Source organism: Paroedura picta, chromosome 6, assembly GCF_049243985.1.
Source record: "Paroedura picta isolate Pp20150507F chromosome 6, Ppicta_v3.0, whole genome shotgun sequence".
Classification (NCBI taxonomy): domain Eukaryota; kingdom Metazoa; phylum Chordata; class Lepidosauria; order Squamata; family Gekkonidae; genus Paroedura; species Paroedura picta.
In genome coordinates, this window is record NC_135374.1 from 42390064 (window position 1) to 42411492 (window position 21429).

The 21429-nt window shown below is 43.3% G+C and overlaps 2 long non-coding RNA genes across 2 annotated transcripts in view; one reads left to right on the forward strand and one right to left on the reverse strand.

The window, feature by feature from the left end:
• LOC143839789 (uncharacterized) overlaps positions 1-2068 on the forward strand; it is a 39984-nt gene extending 37916 nt beyond the window's left edge. Inside the window, exon 3 of the long non-coding RNA XR_013231865.1 lies at positions 1933-2068. This is a non-coding gene — a long non-coding RNA (uncharacterized LOC143839789). The remainder of the gene's footprint in view (positions 1-1932) is intronic.
• Positions 2069-15795: 13727 nt separating this feature from the next.
• Positions 15796-21429, reverse strand: LOC143840667 (uncharacterized). Its single transcript, XR_013232296.1, has 3 exons — positions 21336-21429; positions 17893-18014; positions 15796-16976 (listed from the first exon to the last, which is right to left on the reverse strand). It is a non-coding gene; the product is annotated as an uncharacterized LOC143840667 (long non-coding RNA).

Genomic DNA, 21429 nt, shown 5'->3' on the forward strand with positions numbered 1-21429 from the left:
TTGCAGCTCCTCTCAATGTTATGTTATTCATGAATCTGGCAGGTGAACTATCCACTTCCTATCTACAAGTAATGATTTAATCATTAGAACGTAAGAGAAGCCATGTTGTGTCACTCAGTGGCCAAAACTCAGGTGACATCAGGAGGTCCACCAGCAGGGTCAGGTCTCCGGAAGCCCTCCCACTGTAGTTCCCCGAGCACCAAGAATACAGAGCATCACTTCCCCAGACATAGTGTTGCCTCTATACCTTGTGGCTAATAGCCATAGATGGGCCTTTGCTCCATATGTTTATCTAATCCTCTCTTGAAGCTGTCGATGATTGCAGATGCCACCACTTTCTGCAGCAGTGAATCCCACATGTTAATTACTCTTTGGGTGATGAAAACGTACTTCTATCTGTTCTATTTTGGACTATACTTGGTCCTGGGTCCCTCAGAAAAATTGAACTGGGTCAAAATTCCTTGCAACCTCTCCAATGACCATTTGATGCCACTAAAGAGCACACAGCTGCTTAAACAGCTTTACAACAGCCCTTCAAGGCTGACTTCACCAAATTACTTGCTGATTACAATTCCAACAATTCTCAACCTTCTTCAGAGGTTATTTTCCATTGCCTGAATCCACATCGGCCCTGCTTAGCTTCTGAGATCTGACCGGATCAGACTGTCCTGAGGCTATCCAAATCGTGCCCTGGCTTAGAGTAATGTGACTGAGCCAAGGTCACCCAGCAAGGTCCCATGGCAAAAGCAGGGATCTGAACTTGGATTTCACAGATCCTAGTCCAACTTTAAGCACTATACAATACCGGCTCACATAACAGAATAGCATGTTGGAATCTGATATTTTTTACTGGCATGATTATATATGCAAAGTTAAATACAAGACATTTTTCACTGTTTGCTTCTCTCTTCTGTCCACTGAATACAAATGCTGGGTCCAGTAGGATACCAGTTTGAACACCAAACTTTGTTCTGCTGCTTCAGACCAACATGACTATCCACCCAAATCTATTTTCTGGCCATTATTATTATTCATTTTATTTTATGATTAATAATTGTTTTATATAGAGAAGAGGCTCTGTCCTGGATAGCTCCAGGCTGTCTTCTCTTGTCAGACCTCAGAAATTAAGCAGGAACAACATAGAGTTAGGCAATGGCAAACCACCTCGAAATGTCTCTTGCCACGACAACCCTACGGGGTCACCATAAGTCAGCTGGCAAAAAAAAAAGGAGTGTGTCAAAAAAATTATCTGCCCTTGGAGCCAGATAGACTAAGTATACCATTCTTCTCCCATCATCTGAAGAGACCCTCTTCAGAGTGCCTATGTACCCTCAGAAATTAGATCAGTGTCTACTGGAGAGATGACTTTTTCTGAGGTTACCTACCATTTGTGGACCTCCCTCCCCAGAGATGTTCTCCTGATCCACTTCTTTGTCACAGTTTAGGTACCAGCTAAAATATGTCTGACTTTTCATAGCAAATGGAGGGGGTGGGCCTAATCTGTCATGGAACATTTAGCTGTTTTAGTCTGTATTAAAGCTACCAGGAGTTTTTGTGCTGCTGATAAGCTATTTTAATTAGTTATGTTGTTATCATGGTGATTGTTCTTAATTATTTTTTCCTGTTTGGGGAAACCACGATGAACATCCTTTTGGGGGGCAGAAAGAAGACCAAGACTTTAAAATAAATAAATAAATACAGACTTTGAGAGAAGCAGCCAGTTCCCTTGTTAAACATTTAAATATGTGGTATGCACAAAAGAAAGTTTTCTGGTTGTTAAGCAATGATTCATCCTTGGTAATATACTCAGATGGGATGTTTGTTTTATATGCTCAGTGAATGAGAGGATCCCATCGATGTAGTCAGTTCTTATTGTTTTAATCATGTTATATTGTGCAGAACCTTTATGTATTTTTTATGTCTTCATTTTAGATGTTGTGTTTCAGCAAGAGCTCTAAAAGGAGAGGGGGCTCTCCAGAAAAACATTATACTATTCCAGTAAAATAGCTCACCAACAGCTTCAGTGTTGAGAATGTTGATATAATACTACTACTGAAGATCCATACAAACACAGAAACGCCATCCGTTTTCACCCCCAACAATTATTGATATGGAAATGAAGATCTTAGGGACTGCTGTCCCAGCATGCTAAATAGCGTTAAACCAGGGATGAAGAATAGTGGCCTCCTGAATCACACAGAGCCAAGTTAAAGGCAAGGACAACTGCATTCAATCACCAGTCTAATTTCTACCCAAGCAAAGCTCTGGCACATCTCCAAAAGCAGGTGGAGACTGTGGACACCAGCTTCTACTCTGCATGGTCAAAACCAATAGTTCACTTTACTGAACAGGAAAACAACGCAGGGGGTGGGGGGTAGGGAGAGAGAATGTAATGACTGCCAGTTTGTGCTAGATACACACAGCTCATATGCCTTTGTGTCTTTAGTGTGAAATGTTTTTAAATACTGGCCCAGATTCTATTGACTTACATAGATGTACTGCAACGAATGTTGTTTTCTGAGTAGCAAGCTCAAACCAACATGTGCTCGAGGCTTCTTCTGCTAGACAAACAAGCAGACTGGAAGCAGGTGCGACTACAACTTCCTCCATTTATCTGATAAGAACTCCTGCATGGATGCCTGTGTGTGCCCTGGGGTCTATTCTCCCATCTTCGCCTGAGAGACTTATGCAAGCATCTTCCATTAACGCTAATGGGCATTGCTTATGTAAAGCTCCTGGGCTTTGAGATGAACTGTCTTTACAGTGGGTTTTGAAAGAATCCCCTCAGGAAAACAGAAGAGAGAAATTGCAAAGCACAGTGTCTGGTATGGAAAACTGTAGCATGTGGAGGGTAAAAGGGGCCCGAATAAAAACACCAAGCAATTGAATGCTCCAGACTTTGCACCAAGAGGGAGAAAATAATATTTAACAGCACCCCGGGAACCACTGGATTACTACATTTGATGTTATTGTTGGGTCTTATCCAGTTAGACCTCATCCTTATTTGGCATAGCATTTAACTGAAGTTTAATGAATGTGAACATTCAGTGGTAGTAAATTAAGATATATGAAGAGGGGAAAACAATTCACATAACAGCTTTATTTGGCCAGGGCTCATGAGGATGACCCTTTCCCACTTCTTACAGACAAGTAATGATTTAATCATAAGAGGATATGCGAAAGCTCAGCCTTGAGGAGTGTACAGTAGTACAAGAAAAAGATTCCTTTGAATGTGCACAGAATGCTTTTCACTCACTCATGAGTTAGCACAACTAGACCCCACATTTCTGGGTGAGGGAAGGAAGGCATTCAGGACAGACCACCTACCCACACTTCCATACTCTCTAGAACAGGGGTAGTCAAACTGTGGCCCTCCAGATGTCCATGGGCTACAATTCCCAGGAGCCCCTGCCAGCTTTTGCTGGCAGGGGCTCCTGGGAATTGTAGTCCATGGACATCTGGAGGGCCGCAGTTTGACTACCCCTGCTCTAGAACAGGGGTCCCTGCCCTTGAGCCTGCTGGCCTCTTTATGCATACCATTGATAAATTCTTCAACTTTTCAGGGAGCAGTTCTGTTCAATGGTGAGGATGGGGAGAAAGGACACACACAGGGGGGGGGGGGAGAGAGATGAATCCAGGTTGGTCTGGCAGGACCTATTAGACTGACTTCCCCAGATCTACAATTATCCTTCAGATGATTGCAGATCACCCCCTTTAAAGTCTGTTCTTCCCAGCAATTGAGGTCAGACTCACTGGCCTGTAGTTTCCCAGGCTCTCTCTCCTCCCTTATTCGAAGACTGGGATAACATTTGCTGTCCTCCAGTCTGGGACTTGGGCTCCTCACCTGAAACAACAGCCTCTCACAACCACCCTGTTGGGGGCTTAGGCAGCTAACTCATCAGTGGCTGCTTATGCCAAGGCTCAGGGAATTGGCTCCTTGGGAGTGCTCTCACCCACCTCACACTGGGCAAGAGTCACTGCTTGGTTGCTCTCAAAGGAATGGGGGAATAGGGTAAGAGTACGGGGAGGATTCAGCAACCCTATCCTGGACTTTTACCCTGGTGCCAAGATTTACTCTGACTGCTCCTGCATTTGTACATGCACATGACTTTTACTGAACTTCATGTGTGTGTGCATATGTGTTGTGTATGGAGTACAAATGGACAAAGTGCATTAAGTCTCTGTGGACACGTGCTATGAAAGATGCTCATTTACTTGAATAGGAGTGTTTGCTTGGGTAAGACGGTCTCAGCCACAGTGTCCCAGAAGCATTATTTGGTAACCAAACTTCTATCCTGAGCTTCTTGTAATAAGGAAAGGATACAACGGTAACAAATAAACAATGTTCAAGGACTTTCAATCCTGATGTCTCTTCATTCACCAAATGTGTCTTTCTCATGGCCACTCTTCCACTGGACAGAGGCACCCTTTCATGGAGGTGTACACATGTGCTGAGAAGGTGAAATCCCCAGGTCTAAAGACCAACCCTAGAATATGAAGTGGAAAACAACAACAAAGAAGCAGCATGAATATTTTTGTTGTGGTTAGTATACTTATGTTTGAAAATAACTACAGTAATGTTATCAACATGAATCAAGAGTTCATTAAAAAACCAACAATGGGATTTGGCCCTTTGATATTCTTCTGTATTGCATAGGATCTTTTAAAAATATTTATGAGATCAGTTTGGTGTATAAATGCCGAAAGTTGGGTGCTCCGGGGTGATAATTACATAGCAGGATTGCCAGCCTCCAGTTGGACATAAGCAATTAGTAGGCTCCTGCCACACTTGCTTGTCCCCTGAAACTACCTGGAATAAGACTCTATTATATATAAAAATATTTTTTGAAGAATTGTTTCTTGAACTAAGGTGTTAAGATTATTAGTAATACCAATCCTGTATGAAAATAGAAAATTTTCTTTGGAATATTTTGGCTGATTTATCAATAAAGAAAATACATTTGGAAATGCTTAATAACTGGTCTGCGTTCTGGCATCCTTTATTTTTGGAGTAAAAGAGGCTTATTGCCTTTACTGGTGTAGCCCATTTGTCCGCTTCCTTGATTGTTAGCCTCCAGCCGGGCCTGGCCTTCCCCTGGAATTACAACTGATCTGCAAACAACAGAGATCAATTCCTCTAGAGGCAAGACCAGCTTTGGAGGCCAGACTTATGGTATTACCTCCTGAATGCTCCCTTCCCCGAATACTATCTCCCCCAGGTACTGCTCCCAAATTACCTGGATTCTCCCAAGCCAGGCCTGGAAACTCTAAACACGTGTCCTGAAATACTGAATGAAGTCTTGACCACCTGCCCTCCCTATGCCGTGCCCTGCCTTTGGATAGGCAGCTTCTCCTGACTTGGCACTGGTACAAAATGTACACTGTTTAACAATGCAAGAGTACAAAAGTGGAGAAGAATGCTGTTACTGATTACTATTCTTGCCTGGGCAGTGATCTGAGAAAACGTGGTGTGTCTACTTCTGCAGAAGCACCACGTCTTCTCAGATATTTGTGCATACAGGATTGCACTATGGCTGAACTGGCCTTTCCCCTCAGTCCCCCCTCCCACTGCAGGCCCTCCTCAGGCCATTCCTCAGGGTCCTCAGCATTTGTGGAGATCAGTGGGCTGGAGGAGGAAGCATGAAATTTCCATTCTGCCACAGGAAAATTTAGCCTGAATGCAATCCGTTGTCTCCTGGTAGAGACTTAGCTTGTGGACGATGATGGCACTTAAAGTGGTAACACCATTTCATCGCACCAAGATGGAATTTCAGTCTAGAACCGCTTGACAAAGCAAAATCAATGACCATCTCTATAATTAAGTGAGCCCATGTTTTTTTGCTGAGCTGGGGATCTCTGAGCTTGTGATTCCATGGGAAAAATGACTATCATGGACATATGGCCACTCCTATGAAGGCTGTAAGCAATTACTATATACTGGTAGTTTAAAACATAAATCAGTTGATGTATAGGCTAGTAGCCATGAAACTGAAGAACTGTTGGAGAATTGTCTGTGCCCATGTGCCTACAAGGCCTGTAAGACGGAGCTCTTCCGCCAGGCGGTTGGTTGAGCTGGGGTAGTAAGATCGGGTCCTTTCCTCTGTAGCCTTGTAACCGTAGCCCCCCTAGGCTGACCATCGCCAGTGAACTTCTACCAGGGCCACAGCGGATGCTACTGGAAGGGTTGAGGGCGGGCATGGGGGGGGGGGTCAGAGATTGCTGCCTCCATTCTTTGGATGTCTGGGGGGGGGGGTGTTATCTGCTCTTATGCTTTATGTCTCTATTTTTATGTAAACCGCCACAAGCCGGCCAGGCCGAGAATGGCGGTTTATAAACAAAATAATAAATATAATAGTAATTAATAAATATGCATATATCCACTAGTTAATTGTCCCTCCCCCCCACCAATTATATTCCTGTGTGTGAATGTAAACAAGCAACTGCTTGTCTCAATATTTGGATGGCACTTGTTTTAAGACCTTTCATAAATTTTGGAATGGTTCCTAATGCCACTTAGATCTCAGCAGCAGCAAAACATATAGAGGCATTTCACATTGAAGTATCCTAGATGTGTTTTATAGTTAAGGTTGTTCACTCAGTTTGCTGCGTTATTTATTTATCATATGGCATCTGCGTAATACAACCAAGAGATCCGATGATTGTCTGGCAGCCAAGCAAGAGGCATTTGAAGGTTGTTTACCATTATCTGCCTCTGTGTCATGACCCTAAGGTCCCTCGGAGGCCTCCCATCCAAATACTAGCCAGGGTCAACCCTGCTTAGCTTCTGAGATCTGATGAGATGGGCTTGCCTGGGCTATCCATACCCGGTCAATTTGCTACAAACATAAGAGAATTGCAGCTCTTTTTAAAAAGGAGAAAATACACATTTTAAAAATGGCAGTTATTTCTCTCTCCTCTAAGATTAAAGGAGCAGATTTAAAGAATTGCCTGTAATTCCATGGTTTGGAGCTATTTTGCCTTTGGTGAGAGTTTGGGATGAAATGTATTAAGGCGGAGTGGAGGGAGAGGGCGGCCCGGGGGCCCGCGCACGCGTGGCAGCCCCAGCGCAAACGCGCTGATTCCCTGCCCCCAGTTACCACCTAACTGTACAATGTATTATGCTCTAACAAACCACAGAAACCCGACCGTTTGTGCAAATTGACTTGGTAATGGGACCGTGAATATAATTAGTCCAGCTGAATTTGAGTCAGAAAAGATTCACCTGTTAACAACTCTGTACCTGGGGAAAGTTCCTGCATTTTGGAGTAGCCAAAAGGAAGCTTACAAAGTGTCAATAGAGGCCAATCACTGCTACCTCAGCTATTTGCCTGGAAGTGCCCAGGCCAGAAATAAGCAAACTCTGTAGCTTTATCTCTGGAATCTGCTCAACATTTTCATTATGTTGTATGTTAATGTATTGCTTACATTTTGCCTATAAGCATGAATTGATTATTTCCATTCCATGTCATTGTGTCTGAAGAAGTATGTGTGCGCACACGAAACTTCATATATGTTGAATAAAACTTTGTTGGTTTTAGAAAAGAAGAAGAGTTGGTTCTTATATGCCTCTTTTCTCTACCCGAAGGAGTCTCAAAGCGGTTTACAGTCGCCTTCCCTTTCCTCTCCCCACAACAGACATCCTGTGAGGTGGGTGAGGCTGAGGGAGCCCTGATATCACTGCTCGGTCAGAACAGCTTTATCAGTGCTGTGGCCAGCCCAATGTCATGGCCAGCCATGTGGGGGAGCGCAGAATTTAACCCGGCTTGCCAGATTAGAAGTCCACACTCCTGACCACTACACCAAGCTGGCTTAAAGGTGCCAATGTACACAAAATTTGTTCTTTAACTCTGTGACTGCCTCTTTCTAGACCAAGCATAATTTCTCTAGTTGAAATTGGCAACATCTCCCCCTCCCCACAATCCCTAGCTGCCTTCAGTTTAAGCAGGGAATATTTCCCATGCTGTTTGCCAGGAAGAAAACACAGGATGTTTGGAAATTTGCTGTTGTTTTTAAAATGTTTCCGTTTTGGTAAATGAAGCACTCACAGAACTGTCCTTAATTAAAATACATTTTTAGAAAAGCAGACAGCACATTCAGGAAAAAAATGGGATGGAGGGGCAAGAATGATGGCTAAACTATTGTTATGACCTGATTGTCAAAGTGCCTTGCAAACTGTTAAGCTGAGAGGAAGGTTTCTGCTGGTGCGCAGCATCTTCTGCGGCTCCTCCCCAGCAACCCAAAATGGACCCCACAATTCTGTTTTGGGGGATCCACTCTCCCCCATTAGGGGGATGGGGGGGGGTTGATTTCAAGCTGCTATGAGAAAAGGACAGCTACTTCAGCTGAATAAATAACATCTTAGTAGTTTCCACATTGTAGCCATCAGTTACAATGTACATAATTCTGTTAATTTAAAGATAAACACCAGATAAACTAAAGTTTATATCACACTTTAATACCCAAAGTCTGTGACATATTGAAGAAAAATCTGCTAAGGAAAAATGGGCTGAAACTGACCTTTTAAAAGATACAATTTGGCCTGCCCTATACCTATCAGGCATAGTAAATGAGCTTTTCATTTCAAGGTGGGTCTAAATCTGAATTTGGCTATGGTTATGATGGCATTTCTTTGCGCTTAATGAAAAGCAGAAATGTGGGGACTCTGACAACGGCATTTTAGCATGGTATTTTCTCTATTTGTGGCTGCTCTTACTGATCTTCTCCCCTTTGGTCAAGTGTTGCATTTTCCTGCTGATGGGGACTGTTTTTATTCTTAAATTGCAACCCGTCCAGACACACTAATGAGGCATCTGTAGTGTATACAGCATAAAAAGAAGGGAGCTAAGGGAGGCTGAAGACAAAACAACATCACTTTGCAAGCGTAAAAAATTTATCTGAAAGATGTTTCTCTGCCAAAGAGATTTCACTAAACCATTTATCTGAACCATGAAACAGATGGGTAGCATTTTCAAAAGTGTAGGCAAATCACAGAGCTTGATGTTTTGTAGGGTAATTTCTGAACTGGGACAAGAGGGAAAAAATATGTGCACATACAAAGGAAGGAGCTTGTAAATGCTGCTCCTTTAAAGACAGCCCCATCTGCTCTGAATGCTTCCCCTCCCCTCCCTGTTTTGTTTTGTACTCCATGGTGCAATCCATAAAGTTGATCAACTGTACCACCTGTTTTTCTTAGGGTTGAAATTAAGATGACATTTGTCAGGAAGCTGATCCTTGTTGGAAACAATATCTGTCATGTCACCCCCTTAAACCGTTATCCCTTATACAAGGAGCACAGGGTGGTGTTCACAATTTTACCCTCTCCATTGTAACAAGTAGTGCCAACTGAGCCAAGCACTGGCATTATTCTGGGACCTTGTATGGCAAACTCAACAGAAGTCCCTCAAAACCATGTTGTAGAACTGCATTTGAAGTAGATATCATAAAATAAGATAAAATGGATTGATCTGGCACTTGGAATGAAGGTTAGATGCTAATCTCAACAAGTCCTCTGATCTGCAGCTTTGTTTGTCTGTGTATAAGCACAACTGAGTTAAATATTTGTCCCTATGGTAATGACTGGGGAAGGCACTGGCAAACCACCCCATACTGAGTCTGCCATGAAAACGCTAGAGGGCGTCACCCCAAGGGTCAGACATGACCCAGTGCTTGCACAGGGAAGACCTTTACCTTTACCTTTATGCCCAGTAGCTAAAGCCTGAAAGACAGCAGAAGCCAACACTGTGCACATCATGAATCAAATCAACTTGCCCAAGGTGGCAATGTGATTGGTACTTGCAATTACTGAATATCACAAAATCTAATAAATATTTCCAGTCATATCAGCTATAATAGTTGTAATACAAAACAGGATATATTCCGCTCAGGTTCTGATTAGTTAATGGTCTCTCTCTCCGATAGATATCTTCACTGTCCTTCTCTGGTCTAGGTACGCGGAAGAATCTCTTTAATCAGGCTGGTGTTATGGGGAGGGGGTGGAATCAAGCAGTAGTCTTGCCTCATTGAAATACTTTTTGAGCATCATACAATTCACAGAACGCTCGGAAAACAGGTAACCATTTGCCACATGGATATTGCCAATCAGATTGTAGGATTTACTGCAGGTGGAGAAGAACATGTGCTGCATATCTGTCTCTCAAGGTGGCTTCTCCTTGGAAACTTTACCATCAAACAAACCAACAAAGGTGACCATCAAATAAATGTGGGATACAAGGCCAAGATGTCACCCTTGCATTATATACATATGTTACGTGTGAATGAAGGGAAATCTCACTGATTCCATGAAAGCTTCAGGAATTAGTCCCTTCATATAGAATGAAGGTCCATATGTTGCATTTGTCATGGATAAGAGAGGGACAAGACTTTTCATCTTAAGAAAGTCCGGCATTTATGGAAATGGACCCATGCTAATAGGAACAATTGGACTGGTAATCCCAATTTCCAGAACTAGACCAAGATGGGCAGCTATTATCCTATCTGTAACTTCAGAAAGCTTTAAGATGCTACTGGACTCTTGTTCTTTTCTCCTCTTCCAGAAAGATACATTTTCTCATCCTGTGGGGAAGATAAGAAATCCCTGCACCTGGGAGGGAGGGAGTAGATTGCCCATGTGAGTGACAGCTGGAGAGCATCATTTTTACTGTCACCTCATTTGTATCACCCAGCTGGGAGGGAAGAGCAGATGCCGGGTACTGTAGTTATCAAAGGAGGTAATAAGTCTTTTCTGTTTCCATTTTTACATTTAGTTTCTGCATCATATTTTCTATAGCCTGTGCACCAAGAGTTATCAGTGGTAGAATAAACCTTGAACCAGTTTAAGAGATAAATGTGATTCCTACCTTGCCTGGGTGCCAGCATTACTCATACAGCCCTCCAGGCATCAGATTGGAAAGGAAGTAAAACCCAGAAGGTAGTGGCAGCAAGTGAATGGAAAGCACCTCCCTCTCCAAGTTCTTCATAGAGAGTTCAGAAGCAGCGAGGGATCCCTAACTGGAAAGCTGCATACCCCTTGGCAGAAGGGATCCTGTCCCCTGGATACTGAGCAGGGCTTGAACTCACTTGCCTGCTTGGGAGCTTGTTGCCCAAGCTGGAAGTGAGAGCCGACACTGGGGTGGAAGCACTGGGGTAGAGAGCAGTCTGGCGGATACTGGGGTGGAAGCACATAAAATGTGCAAATGATCAGGCTTTTACAATGTCTTGGATACTTTTAGGCACTGTTTAAAGATGACAGCCAATGTGATGATATATCATTTCATTGTCCAAATACATCAAAACTGTTTTCATCTTTGGATTCTTAAACTGTACTCATTCTAAATACACAAATAATTTTTTAACCTAGACTCCAAAGAGAATCAGGTGAGCCCGGAAGCGGATAAAGAAGCTTCCTGTTATAAAAGGTTATAAAAAGAGGTGTGTTGGCTTATGATCAATGACAGTTGCCTTTATAACTGCTGGGAATTTCCAGTGTCAAGAGTGAGATTCATAGAAGGCCAACTAATCCTCACTAACTGTTGCTGCCAAAAAAATCTGAGCACAAAATCTGTTACCCACTCAAAGACAACATTTATATACCCGGTAAGAATTGTGAGATCTCATAAGTGTTTCTACTATTCTAGGAAGTCTGCCAAAGTTGCAACTTAACATTACTCAGTTCTCCTTGATGCCAGTGAAAATGAACAAGCTGGCAATTCACCACCATCTCTCACAGATGTTGAAGTTGCTACATTAACAGGCAACCCTGCCACACACTTTCTCAGGCTGCTTGTGTCTAACGGCACGTGGAATGCTTGTTCTCTATTAATGCTACAAAACCAGACCACTGCCTTACAAAACCCAAAATGTTCTTCATCCCATGGATTTAAAAATAAACCACAGGCTAACACTGGAGTTTAGCAATTGTACAAACGCACCACCGAGACTTCAGCATCTAGAGGACCTTCCCTGAGGACCTTCCCTGTTCTTCCCAGACAGAGCTTATTGCAGCGTTATGGCCCTCTGACCCTGCGCCCATCATTTGTCTATCCAGGGCAACAAAAACCTTGGGCTGAGCCTGCCAGGTGCAAACAGCTTCCTTCCCCAGACCTTTGGATACTTGGAGACTGGCTCAAAAAACATCACTCATGTCAGTGAGGAACACAAACATGATAGTGAGGCAGCATGAACAGGCTACCTCACCCCCCCCCCCCCACTGCACATACACCATCATGTCCTCCTTCACACACACCAAAAGAGACAGAAGACTCGAGATAGGTATGTATATATGTATGCATGCATATATTTCTTTTTATGTACAAAATTTATATTCTACTTTTGTGCCCAATCTGGGCCACAAAGCTCACAATTAAAAATAGGGTGATATAAAATATTATAAAACTGAATGAAAATGCACATATAAAACACAGAGACATCAATGAAAATGTAAGACCAGTAAGGAGGCAGAACTGAGGGAATGCTAGATGAAAGACAGACTCATGCTGGCAGAAGACAGCGACATAAGAGGACAGGTGAATGTGCCTGAGATTTAGACTATTGAGATTCATAACTGGACAGCATTAGTACCAGTTCCATAAAAGAGCCTTCAGGGGTGTCTGGGTAATCCCACCGTGGAACTAAGCACTGAGCATTAGCATTGCTGCTGCTTCTGATTCTCCTGTGCCTACTCAATGAAAAGTGTGCCAAGAGTTGTGGCTCAGCAAGACTATTCCCCTAGGCAAGTCACTATGAGGGTTCCTGCAATGGTGCCCAGCCCCAGTATAGAGTTCTCTCTGTAACCTCCTCAACCAGCCAGCTCAAAATGGCTGGTCTGGGTACCTTTCCCCATCCTCAGATGCCTCTCGGTTCTTGCTGATCTACAGTAACATCAACCACACATGAATCTTTCAAATAGTTAGGGCCTAGCTAATTTCCCTGAGACTAGGCCTATTTAAAGCAAGCATCCTATATCTATGACTAGTGTGAAGTAAAGGTAAAGGTAAAGGTATCCCCTGTGCAAGCACTGAGTCATGTCTGACCCTTGGGGTGACGCCCTCTAGCGTTTTCTTGGCAGACTCAATACGGGGTGGTTTGCCAGTGCCTTCCCCAGTCATTACCGTTTACCCCCCAGCAAGCTGGGTACTCATTTTACCGACCTCGGAAGGATGGAAGGCTGAGTCAACCTTGAGCCGGCTGCTGGGATTGAACTCCCAACCTCATGGGCAAAGCTTTCAGGTGGCTGCTTTACCACTGTGCGCCACAAGAGGCCCGTTATTAGTGTGAAGTAGGAACCTCCATTTCTCCCTAGAGCCATTTTTGGAATGCAGATCCCTGCTCATTCCAGAGGGAGCCGGCAAATCCCACATTACTTAAAGAAAGAAGATGTATGACAGAAAGCCTTTTGCATGGAGGAGTGGGTGGGCTTTAAACAGTCTTTCTCTATCATCCCTCCTAAACTGAGACTCCATTACTGGAATGGCTACAACTAAGTTAATTTATCATTTCCTTAAGCAAAATGTTTCTATAAAACGTTATTTCAAACCAAAGATGCCCCATTTTGATATAAAGTATAAAGAAAGTGGATGAGAAAAACAACATGCAAGGAAAAAAGAATAAAGGGGTGTGGGAGAGGGACCCCATGAGACATCCCCTATCCCCTATAACCACATAAAAGGGTTCACAAGGGAATTGTATGACATCAGAAATACGAAAAGATTTCGGTCTTATGTATCAATTGAAGTCATTATAAGAACTTTGTTAGGAGCCATTCTTCCAACTGTCCGTTCATGTGTGGCACTCTAGCAATCAGTTTAAACATTGTATTTATACAAATTTTGAATGTGTATGTTTTTAAAATGTTGTAATCCACCCTGAGCCTCTTGAAAGGGTGTGTGTGTCTAGAAGTGCAGTAATAAATAAAATGCAGGAGGCTAGCTCTTTGTGCAGGAGGTTCCCATAGGGGCAACTGTGCAGGAGATTCCCTGTATGCCGTGTTCAGAGCTTCCATGAAAGTAGAAGCTGTCCTCCCTGAGAGCAGATATGACAAGGGTAATCCCTTTGGCCAAGGGAACCCGTAGGCTATGCAGGCACACACATCGGCAGGACAGATCATATGGTTTATAGGCAATGAGTGCTTTGGCCCTTACCTGTCAGTGCACCGAAACATAAAAGATGCCTGTGCCAAATAAAAGCAAAACAAAAAGCATCTTGTGCCATCAAACAGATCATAATTAACACTAGGAAAGGCTGTCTCCCGTGGAACACGTAGGTTGAGGAGTGGGGTTGCATAGGAGGCTGAACAAATGAATGAAATTGACTGAGAGAAAAATTATATGAAATCAGAAAGAGGAAAGGATTTCGGTCTTCTTATTTATCAATTGATGTCATTAGAAGACCTTTGTTCTAGGTATTAGGCACCATTCTTCCAACTGTCAATCCAGCTGTTTTACTTAAAAGAATCATTGCCATGGAAACAGAGATAATCTTTATTTCCTTACAAATTTATATGTGTAATTGCGGATGCTCCTGCCTCTTTGTTTTCGGCTTTGCAGCATGAAGTGGATCATTAGCAGAACATGCCTCAAAGCAACTCTTCCCATGTAAAGCCCCCTCAACACCAAACGGCATCCCAGCAAGGAAAACTGTTATCTCCTCTTAGGAAACTAAAGACAAGGCCCTTCAATCAACAGCTGGAAGAGCTTTCCTGAGAGAAAGGTTCAGTTTCCTCTAAAGACCTTTCAGGCATTGCCACCATCCAGCGGGATTTTCACTGACATTACTAATTATTTCAGATGCAAATACCTCTGTGAGAATGCCCAGTCTTCCCTTCTGGCTTCTTGGCCTCATTACAAACCAACAAGCTCTTTCCATGTATCTTGTCAAGTAGTCTGATCCTCTGTGATACAAACGCTCTGACACAGTTTTTACCATTTCTTTTCTTGAACGATGTCACAAGCCTACATCAGATATGCCTTCTGGACATGGCAAAGCAATTGTTCCAAACCCTTTTGGTGAAATCAATTCTTTGGAAATCGAGTTTTGTCTAGGGCTGGCCTTAGGAGGGTCAGCACAAAAGATCCCATGGCCTCCAAGGTTGAGCTGGAAGCAAATAACCAGCAATCCATCACCCTTCTGTTTTCTACGGAATGAAGAAAGTCTGTCCTGATTTCTCACTTCATTAATGTTGTTTGCATACTGCAGCTTGGTTGACTTAAGCAGTCAAAAGGAAAGCAAGCGTGTTGTCATTTGGGGTCAGAGTACAAAGGTTCTGTTTGCAAGGGCTGTTATTAAAATTGCTGATGCCTCAAACCAATCAGATTGCAATTTGGCTACCCTGCATGGAATAAATTAATTTCCAGCTGTTTTGTTGAATGTACTTATGGAAAGACAAAGGCCTGCACAAATATGGACTATTGTTTCACTTCTATTTTCTATATCTAAGAAAGGAGGAGACCAAATAGAGAGAAGCAGAACAAGGGAATTATGACCTCCATCTCTGCCAGCTACTAGCCAAGCACCTTTATGGACTCATCCCTACAAAAGTAACAAAGACCAGCGGACTGCAGGTCTTAATGCAGTCTGTATTTTATGAATCCTAATAAAGAGAAAGCATTTTAAACCTAGAAATGCAAATGGTATTTTCAAAATAGGCACAGGCTGAAATTAGCAAGATCAAAAAATTCCAAAAACAAAAGCTATCTAATACCATTTATTAGTATCAACCAAAATGATATGAAACAGTGTGAGGCTTTCAGGTCCCCCAGTTTCATTAATGTAAAAAGTCTAAATATTATCTCTTGTCTTGGTCTTTTTAAGAAGTCCCTGTTTCTGCATAGCATTTAAGAGATTAGCTGTTTTATCAGCCACTGGTTTTTATATTTTCAGGCAGAGTTTTCCATGATCCCTTCTTTTTCCCATGATTCCTTCTTTGGAAGACCAAAGATAATACCAGCTCCACAAATGAATCACTTATTCTGCATAGGATATAGACAAAAGACCTTATGATCAAGGCCTGAAACATTTTTAGTTCCTCCCTCTGTCTTTTTAAAAACATCCCGCATGGTAAAGAGATCCAGAAAAACTTAAAAACTTACACATTGTTTTTGTTTTCTCCAAAGGAATAGAAATGCATGGCACAGAAGAGACCTCCTAAAAGTAAGTAAAATATAAAATACTACAGACACTTGCTTCCTTGTGAGTAGGGTGGGAATCGGCTGAGCCAATCGGCAGGCGCTTCACGCCTGCCGATTGGCTCGGCCGATGGTCTGTCCAGAGGAAGGGGCCAATCGGCACCCTTCCTCATCCCGGACCAAGCCCGCCCTAACTCCTCCCACACAGCCCTTACGGCTTTATTTAGTCCGCGGCGCCCGCGGCGCCGTGGGCTGTGTTAAGATTTGAAGATCGCTAGGGAGACAGAGAGGGCAGTGGGGACATTCTGATGTTACATAGTGCTTATATCGCCCTCAACCACATGCCTGGTGGAAAAGTGTTGTCTTGCAGGCCCTTCAGAACTTTGTCAGCTCCAATAGGGACCAGATCTCGGCTGGCAATTCATTCCGCTGGGCTGGAGCCAGGAACTTTTTGTCGAGGAACGAAAAAGCCCGGACTTTTGTCGAGGCCTATCACACCTCTTTGGGGACAACCAATAAGTTAGAATTTTCAGAGCACAGTGGTCTAGGGGGGACACACTCGGAGAGGCAGTCCCTCCCTTGGCAGAACAGAAGTCATAAGATGGACCAAAACAGCTGGGTACTGGATTGGGCCTTTTATCTGTTAGGAAAGTTCATGTTGGGCAACATTCCTGGAAGGCAACTAGCAGTCAGAAGGAAGCTAAGGCAAGTGGTCCCTCGCTGCAGTGCTGGCCGCAATCTGGTCTGGACTGTGGTGATGATGCCAACAAGTAGATGTAGGCTCACAACAGGCAAACCTTTGCCATCCTTTGCCATCATTGTTCTGCTCAAAGGCTGTTTTAGCAGCCTTCTCTATTCCTAAAAAAACAAACAAGAAAACAAAACTTATACAGAAAGTATTCCACCATGCTCAGTTTTGATAGAACTCTTTATCTTTATAAACCATACTTTTTTTAAAAAATCAAGAAAACAGCTGTATAAGGGATTGTCTGGGACTGCAGCTGCGCGCCTCCAGCAGTGGCAATGTTGGTTCAAAATTTTTTTGGCAAACTCTAGTGCTGCCCTGGAGGAGCAACTTACTTCAGGCCCCGAGGAGCAACACCAAAGACCATGGCAGCAGACAGAAGGTAGCGAGAGGGTCAGAAGATACCCAGAAGAAAGCAGACTTCCAGGAGGGAGACACAGCTGTAACAAGCAGCAACGTCAGGTTGTTCCCTCTCCCAGGCAGAGAGGCCAGGGGCTGCTGGAAAGGCTGACCAGGCCAGGAGGAAGCTAATGACTAATGAGGCTGACAGTATTGGTGATTGGCTTAAATGGGTGAGGCAGTCAGAAAGAAGAAGGCTGGGGATAGGGGAGCAGTTGAGGCAATCAGGGGGCAGGGCCAATGGGGGAGGCAGCAGGGGACGGAGGGGTGGAGCCAGCAAAGGGTACTTGTGTTTAAAAGGAGGCTCCAGAACACAAACCTAGGAGGAGTGAGGTAGCTGGGGCTGTGCATAAATGGACTCACTCCCAGAGAGTGTCTCCAATCTGTAAGGACCCCCCCACCCACCCCCATTCTGAGGCTTGTGGAAACATCCCAGTGAGGCATTCAAGGTGAAAGGTAGCACCACATCAGTGTGTCATGAATTGTATATTTAATCTAAACAGTCACCCAGACCACTAACACACCATTGGATGATCTAAAGTGCAGTTTACACACATTTATATTAAATGGTTCTACATAGCTGGGACTGCTTTCCTTTGAAACAAAATCTTACCTGTGTGAGTACCTTACCTTGTGTGTTTGTGGGTTGGAAGGGGAGAAAGCAGTTCTACCGCAAGTGATCCTCTGAACTCTTGGAGAATAAGACTGGTCATCAAGTACCCTAAGTATCTGCCAGCTGGCTTCATTGAAAGCTGTTATAGAAAACATTTTGTTGGAGTGATAATTGCCAAGAATTAATGACTTACAAAAGCACAGATGTAGAGGGCAGAGCCACTCAGAGAGGCTCAGAGATTCTTCTATCAAAAACCTAATCTGCAGGCTGTGTCTCGGTTGTGTCTTAAGTCAGAAGTGATTTTGCAAATTGTTCTGAAAAATTCTTCAGGACAAGTAATGAAAGAAGCCTTGGGAATGCGGCTTCCGTACTGATGTGCTGTGGAGAGCAGCTGCAGGGACTGCAGCGACACTCAGGAAGGAGCCCTTATGAAGATTCCCAGAGGTTACAGGCCAGCCAGGGGATCAGCGGGACAGTCTGCAACTGCTTGTTATCACACACCCTTTGGCAATGCACACAGGGAGGCATCTGTAACTCCTGACCCATTTTCCTGCTAGCGGGATAACTATTGAACTTGTCATCCAGCACTGAGGGGAAACAAAGGGAAATAAATGACCATGTGCAGGACATGCTTGGGGAGGTGGATTGGTTTTGTATAGCCCAATCTTGTCAGATCTCAGAAGCTCAGTAGGGTTGGTACTTGGATGGGAGGCCATCAAGGAAGACTTTGCCAAGGTAGACAATGGCAAACCACCTTCACTTACTCATTTCCCTGGAAAACCCTTGATGGGGTTGCTATAAGTCAGCTGTGATTTGACAGCATTTCGCACACAGAAAAAATGCTAATGCTTCTTGGTTTAGAGCAGGCTTTCTCAATCAGGATTTTGTGAAACTCTGGGGTTTCTTGATGGCCCTGGAAGGGTTTCCCAAATGGGTGGGAGTTAATTTTTTTATATATTTTTTACATTTGTTAAACATTTATTGAGTGATATGACCATTATATGGCCATGTTGACCTGCTCCCCCTCCCAAAGTGGCCAATGATAGGCCTGGAGGGGATGGGAAAGGGAGTGGCCTGGGGGGCATGGACAGATCTAGGCTTCCCAACCATATTCTGTCCACAGTTGTAGCAGTTATTAGACTTAACACTTACAGATCTACCCTGTAGAGCAGGGGTAGTCAAACTGCGGCCCTCCAGATGTCCATGGACTACAATTCCCAGGAGCCCCCTGCCAGCGAACGCTGGCAGGGGGCTCCTGGGAATTGTAGTCCATGGACATCTGGAGGGCCGCAGTTTGACTATCCCTGCTGTAGAGTGTCTTTCAGATTGTAACCCAGGTCAATGTAGGTAATGAGGCAACATGGAGCCCATTTCAGAATAACTTCATTGTGGTCTGAACCTGGAGTCAAACTAGGCTGGGTTGGAAATTCAAAGTACCCAAACTATTCTTATTTATCAGGATTTAGACAGGCTTATGCCTTCTACAAATGATTCAAACAGATTCCATTTATTCTCGCATCTTACATAATTGTTTCTTTAGTCAACTCAATGCTGCAGCATTAAGCATAAAGCCAGCCCAGATAATTTAGAAGCCACATCATAAGCAATACTCTCCCACCATGCCTACTGTGATCCTTGAAATCCTGGTCTTGCAAGCTGGTGGACCCCCAGGAACACTTGGGAGAGCATACAGGTGATCTGCAGAGGGAAGAGGACTTTGGCAAAACTCTTGCACAGGTGGAAGCACTGCTTGCCTGAGCAGAAGAAGGGGTATAATCTAGCTCCAGATTGCTTGTTTTAGGAGTGACATCTCATCTTAGTGGTATGACTGTTTCAGCAAACATCAGCCACTAGCAAAAAAGTGAATGCTAAGTACCAAAGAATAACTACAAGAGCCATTTAAGTGACAGATTTTTTTTAAGCTTGAGAAAGCCAATAGAACCTGGTGGACGAATCAGATAATAGTCTGATTCCAGCATACATTCCAGTTTGTCAGTCAAGAATATCTTTCAGGGTTTTTTCCCCTCTGGGCAAAATTTGCAGAGAAATTTGGCACCACGCAGTTCTAATCCTTAATGATACTGCTAGTTTGCATTCATTTTCCTGCCCATGCAAATATTGCGTCTCTCTTTCCCTCTCACATGTATTTTTACACACAGCACACACATACATTCCCTCTTTGTGAATATAAAACAGGTTTAGTAAATACTGGCCAGGGCTGCCGTTCTGATGTGTTTGGCATTTTTCAATGGATGTTTTCACGCAAATATATTTTTATTCCATGAACTATAAAAGCACTGTAATAATATACTACATATATATATTTCCAGACCATAAATCAGCAAATTGGTTCTGAAAAATGCAATTTTTTTCTAAATTAACTGGCCAATTCTATGTGAGACAAATCATGAGAATGTGTTACTTATTTCCTCAAAGGCCCAGATGGATGGCATTACCTTGGACAACCCACCAGAGACGTGTTTGAATACACAGCGCACATAATGATGACAAGGTGAGCTGTGATGGAAAGCAGATAGTTCTTTGTAAGTTATCTGCTGTGCCTATGTTTCTGCCCTGCTGTTTAGTTCAGAGTTGCAAAGGACATTATGCCTGTCAAAGCCAATCTACATGAACTGCTGGAAGATCCATGAATGGATCTTTGCATGTTTTAAAAGGAATATAGCTGTGAAGGACCCTAGTTCAGATCAAGGTCATGGTATAGGAGAAAAGTAGGGCTAACCACTCTGTGGCTTAGCTAATCCAAGCTGACACATACACCGCTATTATCACTGTTTTTTTTTCAAAAGGGAAAAATGGTAATTACCACTGTTCAATTGGGACTTGATTGATGGTCCTAAACTGGTATAGAATCTCTTCTCACACTCCTGAACGTCATGCTGTATTACTACCCATTACTTCCTCACTCCCGAGACCGTTCCTCTGTGCAGGTAAGTGCCGTCAAGTCACAATCAATTTATGGCAACCCCAGCAAAGGGCTTTCAAAGCAAGTGAGAAGTGAAGTCTCCCTTGGTGGTCTCCCATCCAAATACCAACCCTACTTAGCTTCTGAGATCTGACAAGATTGGGCTAAAACATGCCACTTTCCCTCCTATCATTACCATTCATACATCTTCTGTGCTTTCATTAGTTCATATGAGACCAACTTCAACTCCTCCCCTTTTTGGACCTAACTTCTTGACTGCAGAAGATACAAACAACCCGCTAAATTGAAAGTATGTCCTTTGGTACCAAAGCTTAGCTGGACACATATTAAAGTGGGGTTTTCTTTTAAGTCCTGCTTTACATATAGGGTATCATAACATGTTCTACATTCAGCACAGACATGTTGCGCTTGCATATCAAAGCCCTTTTCTTTACAATCACCACCGATTCAATCTCTTTATGTCTTTCTCAATATCATAATTGCTTTTCAGACAGGCTTCTGTTGTATGTGACACACATGAATCTCACAGTCTGATTTCATAAAGATGTAATGGATTTACACAATGGAAATGACACTTCCTTTTACAATCATCTTCACACATCACGCACTG